The sequence below is a fragment of the Physeter macrocephalus genome, chromosome 5 (assembly GCF_002837175.3).
Source record: "Physeter macrocephalus isolate SW-GA chromosome 5, ASM283717v5, whole genome shotgun sequence".
In the NCBI taxonomy this organism is placed as follows: domain Eukaryota; kingdom Metazoa; phylum Chordata; class Mammalia; order Artiodactyla; family Physeteridae; genus Physeter; species Physeter macrocephalus.
In genome coordinates, this window is record NC_041218.1 from 57,456,746 (window position 1) to 57,468,286 (window position 11,541).

At 36.9% G+C, this 11,541-nt stretch overlaps 1 protein-coding gene across 5 annotated transcripts in view; it reads left to right on the forward strand.

Moving 5' to 3' along the window:
- The window catches only part of ANKIB1 (ankyrin repeat and IBR domain containing 1), a 137,979-nt gene that overhangs the window by 32,895 nt on the left and 93,543 nt on the right, over window positions 1–11,541 (forward strand). The window contains exon 1 of one of the 5 annotated variants that reach the window (XM_055084989.1): window positions 3,626–3,685. The exons of 3 other annotated variants lie outside the window; for them this stretch is intronic. The gene's annotated coding sequence lies outside the window, so the exon portion shown is untranslated. Of the gene's footprint in view, window positions 1–3,625; window positions 3,686–10,874; window positions 11,147–11,541 lie in introns of those variants that run through there. One more of the 5 variants, XM_028490003.2, reaches the window with a different exon arrangement.

Consider the following 11,541-nt stretch of genomic DNA (forward strand, 5'->3'; position numbering starts at 1 on the left):
TGAGGGTTGTCTTTTCATCTTGTTTATGGTTTCCTTTGCTGTGCAAAAGCTTTTAAATTTCTTTAGGTCCCATTTGTTTATTTTTGTTTTTACTTCCATTACTCTAGGAGGCAGATCAAAAAAGATCTTGCTGTGATTTATATCAAAGAGTGTTCTTCCTGTGTATTCCTCTGAGAGTTTTATAGTGTCCGGTCTTAACATTTAGGTCTCTCTAATCCATTTTGAGTTTATTTTTGTGTATGATGTTAGGGAGTGTTCTAATTTCATTCTTTTATATGTAGCTGTCCAGTTTTCCCAGCACCACTTATTGAAGAGACTGTTTTTTCCATTGTATTTTCTGGTGGCATCTTTAGGATTCTATATGTGTAGTATCATGTCATCTGCAGTGACAGCTTTACTTCTTCTTTTCCAATTTGGTTTCCTTTTATTCTTTTAAATTTCTTTAGGTCCCATTTGTTTATTTTTGTTTTTACTTCCATTACTCTAGGAGGCAGATCAAAAAAGATCTTGCTGTGATTTATATCAAAGAGTGTTCTTCCTGTGTATTCCTCTGAGAGTTTTATAGTGTCCGGTCTTAACATTTAGGTCTCTCTAATCCATTTTGAGTTTATTTTTGTGTATGATGTTAGGGAGTGTTCTAATTTGCTGTGGCTAAAACTTCCAAAACTATGTTGAATAATAGTCGTAAGAGTGGGCAACATTGTCTTCTTCCTGATCTTAGTGGAAATGGTTTCAGTTTTTCACCATTGAAAATGATGTTTTTTCTCCATTGTATAGTCTCATCTCCTTTGTCATAGATTAATTGACTATAGGTGCGTGGGTTTATTTCTGGGCTTTCTGTCCTGTTCCATTGATCTATATTTCTGTTTTTGTGCCAGTACCATACTGTTTTGATCACTGCACGTTTGTGTTATAGTTCATAGTCAGGGAGCCTGATTCCTCCAGTTCTGTTTTTCTTTCTGAGGATTGCTTTGGCTATTAGGGGTCTTTTATGTTTCCATGCACATTTAAAAATTTTTTCTTATAGTTCTGTGAAAAATGCCACTGGTAATTTAATAGAGATTGCATTGAATCTGTAGACTACCTTGGGTATTATAGTCATTTTGACAATATTGATTCTTCCAATCCAAGAACATCGTATGTCTTTTCATCTGTTTTTGTATCTTCGATTTCTTTCATCAGCAGCTTATAGTTTTCAGAGTAGACGTCTTCTGTCTTTTTACGTATGTTTATTCCTAAGTATTTTATTCTTTTTGATGCAATGGTAAGTGGGATTGCTTCCTTAATTTCTTTTTCTGTTCTTTCATTGTTAGTGTACAGAAATGCAAGAGATTTCTATATATTAATTTTGCATCCTGCAACTTTACCAGATTCATTGATAAGCTCTAGTAGTTTTCTGGTAGCCTTCTTAGAATTTTCTATGTATAGTATCATGTCTTCTGCAAACAGTGACAGTTTTACTTCTTCTTTTCCAATTTGGATTCCTTTTATTTCTTTTTCTTCTCTGATTGCCATGGCTAGGACTTCCAAAATTATGTTGAACAAAAGTGACAAGAGTGGGCATCCTTGTCTTGTTCCTGATCTTAGAGGAAATGCTTTCAGCTTTTCGTCATTGAGTATGTTAGCTGTGGGTTTGTCATATATATTGCCTTTATTATTTTGAGGTAGGTTCCCTCTGTGCCCACTTTCTGCAGAGTTTTTTAAATTATAAATGCATGTTGAATTTTGTCAAAAGCTTTTTCTGCATCTATTGAGATGATCACATGGTTTTTATTTTTCAGTTGTTAATGTGGTGTATTACATTGATTGATTTGCGGATATAGAAGAATACGTACCTCCCTGAGATATATCCCACTGGATCATGGTGTATGATCCTTTTCATTACTTGTGATTGGTCTGTTCATATTTTTGTTTCTTCCTGGTTCAGTCTTGGAAGATTGTACCTTTCTAAGAATTTGTCCATTTCCCTCTAGGTTGTCCATTTTATTGGCGTATAGTTGACTTGTAGTATCATGGTGTATGATCCTTTTAATGTATTGTTGGATTTGGTTTGCTAGTATTTTGTTGAGGATTATTGCATCTATGTTCATCAGCGATAATGACCTGTATTTTCTTTTTCTGTGATATCTTTGTCTGGTTTTGGTATCAGGGTGATGTTGGCCTCATAGAATGAGTTTGGGAGTGTTCCTTCCTCAGCAATTTTTTGGAAGAGCTTGAGAAGGATAGGTGTTAGCTCTTCTCTAAATGTTTGATAGAATTCGCCTGTGAAGCCATTTGGTCCTGGACTTTTTTTGTTGGAAGTTTTTAAACCACAGTTTCAATTTCATTACTTGTGATTGGTCTGTTCATATTTTTGTTTCTTCCTGGTTCAGTCTTGGAAGATTGTACCTTTCTAAGAATTTGTCCATTTCCCTCTAGGTTGTCCATTTTATTGGCGTATAGTTGACTTGTAGTAGTCTCTTATATTCCTTTGTATCTCTGTGGTGTCCATTGTAACTTCTTTTTCATTTCTAATTTTATTGATTTGAGCCCTCCCTCTTTTAAAAAATTTATTTTATTTTATTTTATTTTTATTTATTTTTAAAATTTGTTTGGCCCCATTGCACAGCATGTGGGATCTTACTTCCCTGACCTGGGATCGAACCCGAGCCCCATGGAGTGGAAGCGCAGCATCTTAACCACTGGATTGCCAGGGAAGTGCCTCTCCCTTTTTTTCTTGATGAGTCTGGCTAAAGATTTATCAATTTTGTTTATCTTCTTTAAGAACCAGCTTTTAGTTTCATTGATCTTTTCTTTTTGATATAGTAGTCTGTATATGTACAAGATTGTTTTAAGTTTCTGGTCTCTTAATTGCCCGTATATTTCCAATATCCTGCATTTGTACAGTCCTCATGATCGCATTGCTGGTTTGGATATCATATTTGTGTGTGGGTGATTTCCTGCCTTTACTGTATGTTTGCCTGTACCCATGAACTTTCCCATGTGTCATTTTCTTGTTTTTAGTTGTGACCTTTTTTTGCCTAGAGCAGCAGTCCCCAACCTTTTTGGCACCAGGGACCAGTTTTGTGGAAGACAGTTTTTCAACGGACGGGAGAGGGGGGATGGTTCAGGCAGTAATGTGGGCGATGGGGGGCCTGGTTCAGGCAGTAACACAAGCAGTGTTTCAGGTGGTAATGTGAGCGATGGGGAGTGGCAGATGAAGCTTCACTTGCTCGCCCACCACTCATCTCCTGCTGTGCGGCCTGGTTCCTAACAGGCCGCCGACCGGTACCAGTCCATGGCCTGGGGGTTGGGGACCCCTGGCCTAGGAAGTTCCTTTAGCATTTGTTGTAAAGCTGGTTTGGTGGTGCTGAATTCTCTCAGCTTTTGCTTGTCTGGAAAGCTTTTGCTTTCTCTGTTGAATCTGAATGAGAGCCTCTCTGGGTAGCGTATTCTTGGTTGTAGGTTTTTCCCTTTCATCACTTTAAATATATCTTACCACTCCATGCCTGCCTGCAGAGGTTCTGCTGAAAAATCAGCTGATAACCATGTGGGGATTTCTCTGTAAGTTATTTGTTGCTTTTCCCTTGTTGCTTTTAATATTTTCTCTTTGTCTTTAATTTTTAGCAACTTGATTAATATGTGTCTCGGCATGGTCCTCCTTGGGTTTATCCTGTATGGGACTCTCTGCGCTTCCTGGACTTGTGTGAGTGTCCATTCCCATGTTAGGAATGTTTTCGGCTGTTATCTCTTTAAATATTTTCTTAGGCCCTTTCTCTGTCTCTTCTCCTTTTGGGACCTATATAGTGCAAATGTTGGTGCTTTTAATTTTGTCCCACACATCCCTTAGACCGTCCTCATTTGTTTTTGATCTTTTTTCTTCTGCTCCACATCAGTGATTTCCACCAATCTGTCTTCCAGCTCACTTGTTCATTCTTCTGCCTCATTTATTCTATTGATTCCTTCTAGTGTGTTTTTTATTTCACTTACTGTATTGTTTGACTCTATTTAGTTGTTCTTTATACTTTATAATTCTTTGTTAAATATTTCTTGTATTTTCTCAGTCTGTGCCTCCATTCTTTTTCCTAGATCTTGGATCATCTTTACTGTCATTATTCTGAGTTTACTTTCAGGTAGATTGCCTCTCTCCACTTCACTTCTTCTGGGGTTTTATATTGTTCCTTTGTCTGGAACATCTTTCTCTGCTATCTCATTTTGTCTAAAGTTATGTATTTGTGGTCTACGTTCCACAGGCTGCAGGATTGTAGTTCCTCTTGCTTCTGGCATCTACCCTCTCTTGGGTGAGGTTGGTCCAGAGGCTTGTGCAGCCCTCCTTGTGGGAGGGACTTGTGCCTGCCCCCTGGTGGTTGGAGCTGGGTCCTGTCCCTCTGGTGGGCAGGGCTGTGTCGAGGTGTGCGTTTAGAGGCAGCTGTGGACTCAGGATGACTTTAGGCAGCCTATCTGCTGATGGGTGGGGCTCTGTTTCCACCACGTTGGTTGTTTGGCCTGAGGTGTCCCACCACTGGAGCCTGCAGGCTGTTGGGTGGGGCCAGGTCTTGGTGCCAAAATGCCGACCTCCAGTAGAGCTCACAGCAATATATATTCCCTTGGGCCTCTGCCACAAGTGTCCTTGTCCCCCCAGTGAGCTACAGCCGACCCCCCACCTCCCCAGGAGACCCTCCAAGACACACAGGTAGGACTGGCCCAGGCTTCTATGGAGTCACTGCTTTGCCCTGGGTCCCAGTGCATGTGAATCCTTGTGTACGCCCTCCAAGAGTAGAGTCTCGATGTTTCCCCCAGTCCTTTGGAGCTCTTGTACTCAAGTCCTGCTGGTCTTCAAAGCCAAATGCTCTGGGGCTCCTCCTTCTGATGCAAGACCCCTGGGCTGGGGAGCCTGACATAGGTTCTACTGTAGGAGAACCCCTGTGATACAATTATTTTCCGGTTTATGGGTCACGATTTGATTATATTGCAAAAATGCCCCTCCTACCATCTTGTTGTGGCTTCTTCTTTGTGTTTGGAAGTAGAATATCTTTTTAGGTAGGTTCCAGCCTTTGTTTTTTCGATGCTTCAGCAATTAGTTGTGATTTTGGTGTTTTCATGAGATGAGGTGAGCTCAAGTCCTACTCCGCCATCTTGTCTCCACCTCCTAATTATTATCTTTTAAAAGAATATTTGTATACAAATTTCTAACCTTTTATAAGTGGTGTGTCTTTTTTATCTTTATTTTTCAATTGAATGTAGAGTTGATTTAAGTTTAGGGAGCCTCAGTTTGAGGCATAAGTAACTTCATCTTTTTCTCAACTGCATCGACTTTAAGACTTTGACTTCCTAATACCAAGATAAAATGCTTCCAATTTAACATTTTTATTTATTATTTATGAAGTAAGGACAATATAGTACTCAAAAATTATGAAAGCAAACACTGCTGAATAACGAGATATGCCAGAGTTGCTGAAATTAAGCTCTTTACTGACACCACCATAGCATTAGAGGCTGAAATGTTAATTTTCAGTTCTGTACGAAATTCTGAATTCAAAGTATGAAAAGCAGTTGTTAAGGGGGATTTAAAGTATAACACATAACATCTTGAGTAGTTGTAAAGACCAGTGTATGAAAGCTGAATATTGCCTAAGAAAAATTTTAGCTATTTGAAAATTTTACTAGTGGAGAGTTCTGAGTTTTGTGATCATTGCAGATAATTATGTTTTAATAAGAAATAGAAAATTAAGAGTGATGTTTCATACAGTGGTTGCATCCCATGTTTGGACAGTTTTCCACTTGTGGACCTCATGCTAGCTATTTTCAATGTTCACCTGCTAGTTTGGCAAAAAGAGGCAGTCACTTGCTGCCCTTTGCAGCTATTTTCATTTCTTTCTTTACTAACTGCAGCATCCTTTTCCACACTGTGAAAGCTATATAGATATAAAAGTTATCCAACAGCAGCCAGAATTTGTTAGATTATCTCTTTCCTTGGTTGCTCAGAAACCTCAGGCATCCAAACTGCCACAATGAGTTTTCTAGTATTGTCATGATAATATTTTTGTGTTTGTGTAGCCATTTTATTTTGAATACTGCCATATTAAGGTATTGTAAAAACAGCAAAGTGAATTTTATTTCTGGAATGCATATTACAGGGAAGTTCCTTTCTTTGTTAAAAGACTTTTCTTAGCTCAGATCATTTTTGTAGTATTCTCTAATACTCATGAATTTTCCTGTAGAATATGGATGTTCATGAACTTCTTGCAGAAGCCACCAAGATTAAAGCCACACTTGACTTCAATTTAATATGCAATTAGGCAAGCTAATCCCCAAATCTCTTAACCATACTTCATTTTTAGCAACACTTTGGACTAAGACCTCTTCTTGCTCCTTGCCTTAGATAGGGGTGTGTGTGTGGGTGTGTGTTTTCCATATACCTCCTGTGTGAGATTCTGTCTTCTGCTCAGGCTTTGTACTCAATTCTGTGTCCCTTTCACTTAATATTTATAAGGGCAATTACATTGAAGGGACCTTTGTTAATAATGGTAGTGACCTAGAAAATAGCGAAAGTGGAATTAACTTTGGTTCAGAAGACTGTTGAAAAAATATATAGTTTTTAACTTGCCAGAGGTCAGACACCTAATAAATGATGAAGTCTAGACTACCAGGTATATATTTTCCTGGTGTAGAACTTGGAGTTGGTGACATTTTTCTTAAGGTTTCACTGTCTTTTGAAAAGAATGAGTATTGAGTTCTTTAAAGGCAGTGACTAACTCTTTTCCAAAGGCTTGCAGATCCTGATAGAAGGGAGATAAAATTTATTGAGTACCTGCTATGCACTGTATTACATACTTTACCTAGATAATCATGACAATTCTGCAAGGTAGGTGGCCTTATCCCTTTTTTACAGATGAAAAAATTGAGGTACAGAGAGGTTAAATGATTTGTGTTAGCACTAAGAAGTAGTAGATGTGGGATTCCAACCCAGATTGTTCTACTACACTGTGTTCCTTCCACCAAATCAGGGGTTGGCAAACTACATCCTGTCGGCTAAATCCTAGGTCTTATTTTTGTAAACAAAATTTATTAGAACACAACCACACCCATTCTACTATTACATGTTGCCTGTAGCTTTCAAGCTGCAACAGCAGAGTTGAGTAGTTATGACAGAGATCATATGACTCATTGAAGCCAAATGATTCACAAAGTAAATATTTTAATATTTCCTACTTGGCCTTTTACAGAGAAAGTTTGCTGACACCTGCACTAAACCATACATTGTTTAGAGGTGCTGTGAACTGAGTGTACATTCAGTAATATAAATTTCAGTCCTACTGAAGCATTAGACTTCAACAAGAGGAATAAAGTAGATTTCCCAAAATATAATGATGAAGGCAAACAACAAGCCATGAATGTTCAAAATCTGTTAGTATTAAATTTGGAAGGATAGGCTGGGATGATTTAAATGTAGTCGTTTCTGTTTCTATGATTCTGTGCATTATAATTAATGAAAAATCAATACTTATAGAACATTTCAGTTTTCTGTTACAATAAGTTTAAATTGTTTTTCTTATTCTTTGTTTTATTTTTTTGTGCATATAAGCTAACACTTCAATAGCATATGTGACATTTAAACTATACCTCCAATTGTGTTAATGTTTGCACTCAAAGAGAGGTTTTTGTTTATAATAAACTATAATATGGCTTAAATTTTTAAAATCTTTTATAGTAATAGGGTTAAGATCAAGGGGCATATGTTAGGGGGGCAGAGGTGCATAGAGACCAGCTGCTACAGTAAGTAACTTTACAGGTAGATGTAAGATTCCTCAATAGACTCTCACCAGTTTGACATCATATTTCTAAAGGCTATCTTTAATACCAGTTAAACAAAGAATGGGAGCCAATTATTTTGTTGAGATCAACCTTCAGTCCATAATAATGACTTTATAAATAATTTACTTTTGTGGAAAATGATAAATTGGAGTTGGTTATTTATTTCTGAAGAACATCTTCTATAAAAGATTCCTGGGAGTAGTTTATTAATTTAAGTGCACTTGAGTTTTTGATGTAGATTATTAACCTATGAATGGACAGGTTGAGAGACAAAGATTTAAAGTGAAAATTATAGAGCACTTCACAATTAAAAGTTATTCAGGAAATTAGGGAAAGTTTTCTGGAGTGTGTTGACAAGCTACATTTTTCTTACTTTTTCATTAAATACTTATCAAGTGCTGTGCTTTGCTAGTCAAAGATGTTGAAACTTTGCCTAGATTTTAGAAGCCCAGAATAATGAATTATTTTTGTCTGTTTGATAGTCCATCATTTGCTTCATAAAGCTCTATACATAGATTTATCTTGGAGTTGGAAGGGTTTGATTCAAACAAAGAGGGAACAGTCACTTCAGGCTATGCTAGCTGTGGCTATGAAAAAGTGAAAGGACACATCTGGCAAATTCTAGGCAAGACTTGTGAGAATAAATCTGAGAGGGAATGGAGCTGTGAATATTTTAATGCCTTTCCTGGCACCTTTCAGGACTATTACACTCATATTTTAAAAATGAAACAGACTTGAAAATAACTGAGAACCACAAAAAAGTTTCTAGATGCCATTATGCTTTTCAACACGTGACAGTCATATTTAATGCACATTTAGAGTTTTATTGATTTTTTAAGTATCTTATTATTATAAGTAACCACCCCAAGATATTATTGCCTTCTTAGATGTTTCTTTTTTCACATCTTGGGTAGAAATTAGTTTCTTACAGAACATTTCACTAAAGGATTAATGTAAATCAAGGAAAGCATGTTATTAATCTATTCCAATACTCTAACAATGTTCATAATTTGAGCTACATTCTATCAGGGATGAAAGATAAGACCAAAACAAGTGAAAGTATCCAAATCCTTAGGAAAGACCCTTTAGAACCCACATGATATCCTTTATATTTGGTTATAGATTAAAATATATTAATATAATAAACTAGAGTTCTCATTAAGAATAATAAAACCCCTAAAATGCTTAAGGCAGTGCAACAAAAGTACAGATTATTTTCACTGAGAATAAACACAAGGCTCCTAGATTCTATGAAAAACAAAAGTAAAAAATAAAATCTAGGCTGTCCCTAAGAGAATCCCCAAAGTGGTTGTAGTATATTGTGATAAGCATAGAGTGTAGAAGGGATTTGCTCCTCATTCAGTATTCAAGATGAGATGATAAAGGAGTAGTAGTTTAGGTTAAAGATTCAGAAGCCCTCTGAAAAATTAAATAAAAATTTTATAATTATGTAGTATGATCTAATTTATGTATATAAATATTTATAGTGTACATATGTATACAAACACATATTTACATACATTATAAATAGGATGAGTACTTAGCAAATGCTACCAGTGGTTAGTAAATAGACTGAGTTCTTTGTCCTTTTTCTTACCCATATTGTCAAAAATCTCTACTATGCATTGTATTTGCATATTTAAAGTGAGAAATCAATAACAAAGAACCCTTAAAAGAGCCAAGTAGTGACCTCATTAAGTATAGATATGAACCAGAAAATGTGCTGCTGTCTTAAGTAGGTAGTAAACACCTATCTCTAAAATAGGCTTAGCAGATGTCTTATCTTGCCTGCTCACGTTCATCTCCATACTCTGCTGTGACCATTTAGCTAGAGGGATCCAGGAGCTTTTTAAACAGTGGTGTATGCACATTGAAATCACCCAAAGAGCTTAAATACCAGTGCCTGTGACCACCCCCTAAGAGATTCTTATTTCAGTGGTCTGGGTTAAAGCCTGGACAATGGGATTCTTTGAAGTTTTCCAGGTTATTAAATGTACAACCAAGGTTGAGAGCTTCTGTTTTATAGGAAACTTCAAAAACAACTCATCTGTTTTTTGGTCCTTTAATTTGTATTCTGTTGAAACTGTTGCTACCCTGTGTAACGCTTGTGTTGAACAAGTACATATTATTTTCAACTTTTTTTAAAAAGCTATGATTTAATGTCTAGCCTGCCAGCGAGTTGATTGGGTAACGTGATAGACTTTTGTATTCTGCCTCTAAGTGTTTCTGCCTCTAGTCTATCTTCTGCAATGTCACAATAGCTAATTTTCTAAAGCATATAACTGCCCTGCATAAAAGGCTTTAATTATCTGTTCTTTACAACTTAAAGTGTACATTTCTTAGTCTGGCCCCAACCTATCTTCAGTTTTATCTCCTGTTAGTACAGCCCTAGAGACCCTAAACTCCACCATACTCACCAATTGAATAAGCCTTTTATTTCATACCTGCCTTTGCATAAGCTGTTTCCATTGTCATTAATTTTGATAATGGTTCAAGAGTAGATTCAGAAACATTTATTGAAATGGAACAAAACTAGCATTTATTAAGCACATGAGCCAAGGGCTGTGGTAGCTACTTAAGTAAAGTTTCTTAAGAATCCGTACTGTCGTCCTTAAGAAATGTTTGTTTTCTTTTACTGTACACATAGGAACCTGAGGCTTTTGGAAGGTAATTACAGTTACACAGCTAGTGTAGGTAAATATGAGATTTCAAACTCCAAGTTCAATGATTGTTTCCATGTCCTTCTTCCCCCACCGACCTCACATTGCTTCAGTTAGTAAAAGCCCGTATGATCTTTATCATAACCTCTTTCCAAACATAGTAGGCATAAACATTTCATGTTTTCAACCTTGTTTTGAATTACTTACAGTAGAAGGAAATAAGTTTAATATTATTGTGGTAGAATAATCACTGTTTCCATAGTTCTGTGTATAATTAGTTATAATCAGTTCTATTCGTTTGCTGTGAGTTTTGTAGTCCTACAATATATTTACATTTTAAAAATATTTTGGGCTAACCTGGTGGCGCAGTGGTTGAGAATCTGCCTGCTAATGCAGGGGACACGGGTTCGAGCCCTCGTCTGGGAGGATCCCACATGCCGCGAATCAACTAGGCCCATGAGCCACAACTACTGAGCCTGCGCGTCCGGAGCCTGTGCTCCGCAACAAGAGAGGCCGCGATAGTGAGAGGCCCACGCACCGCAATGAAGAGTGGCCCCTGCTTGCCACAACTAGAGAAAGCCCTCGCACAGAAACGAAGACCCAACACAGCAAAAATAAATAAATAAAATTGATAAACTCCTACCCCCAACATCTAAAAAAAAAAAAAAATCTTTTCTCTGAGGCTCTTATAAGTAAGTACTGAGCAGTTTCACTTTTCCTTTACTGTAATTTAACACATTCTGGAGTTCCTTTTTTTTTTTTTAATTTTTTACCTTAATTTTATTTATTTTTTTATACAGCAGGTTCTTATTAGTCATCAATTTTATACACATCAGTGTATACTTGTTGATCCCATTCGCCCAATTCAACACACCACCACCCCACCCCCCAGCTGCTTTCCCCGCTTGGTGTCCGTATGTTTGTTCTCTACATTTGTGTCTCAATTTCTGCCCTGCAAACCAGTTCATCTGTACCATTTTTCTAGGTTCCAGATATATGCGTTAATATACAATATTTGTTTTTCTCTTTCTGACTTACTTCATTCTGTATGACAGTCTCTAGATCCATCCATGTCTCAACAAATGAC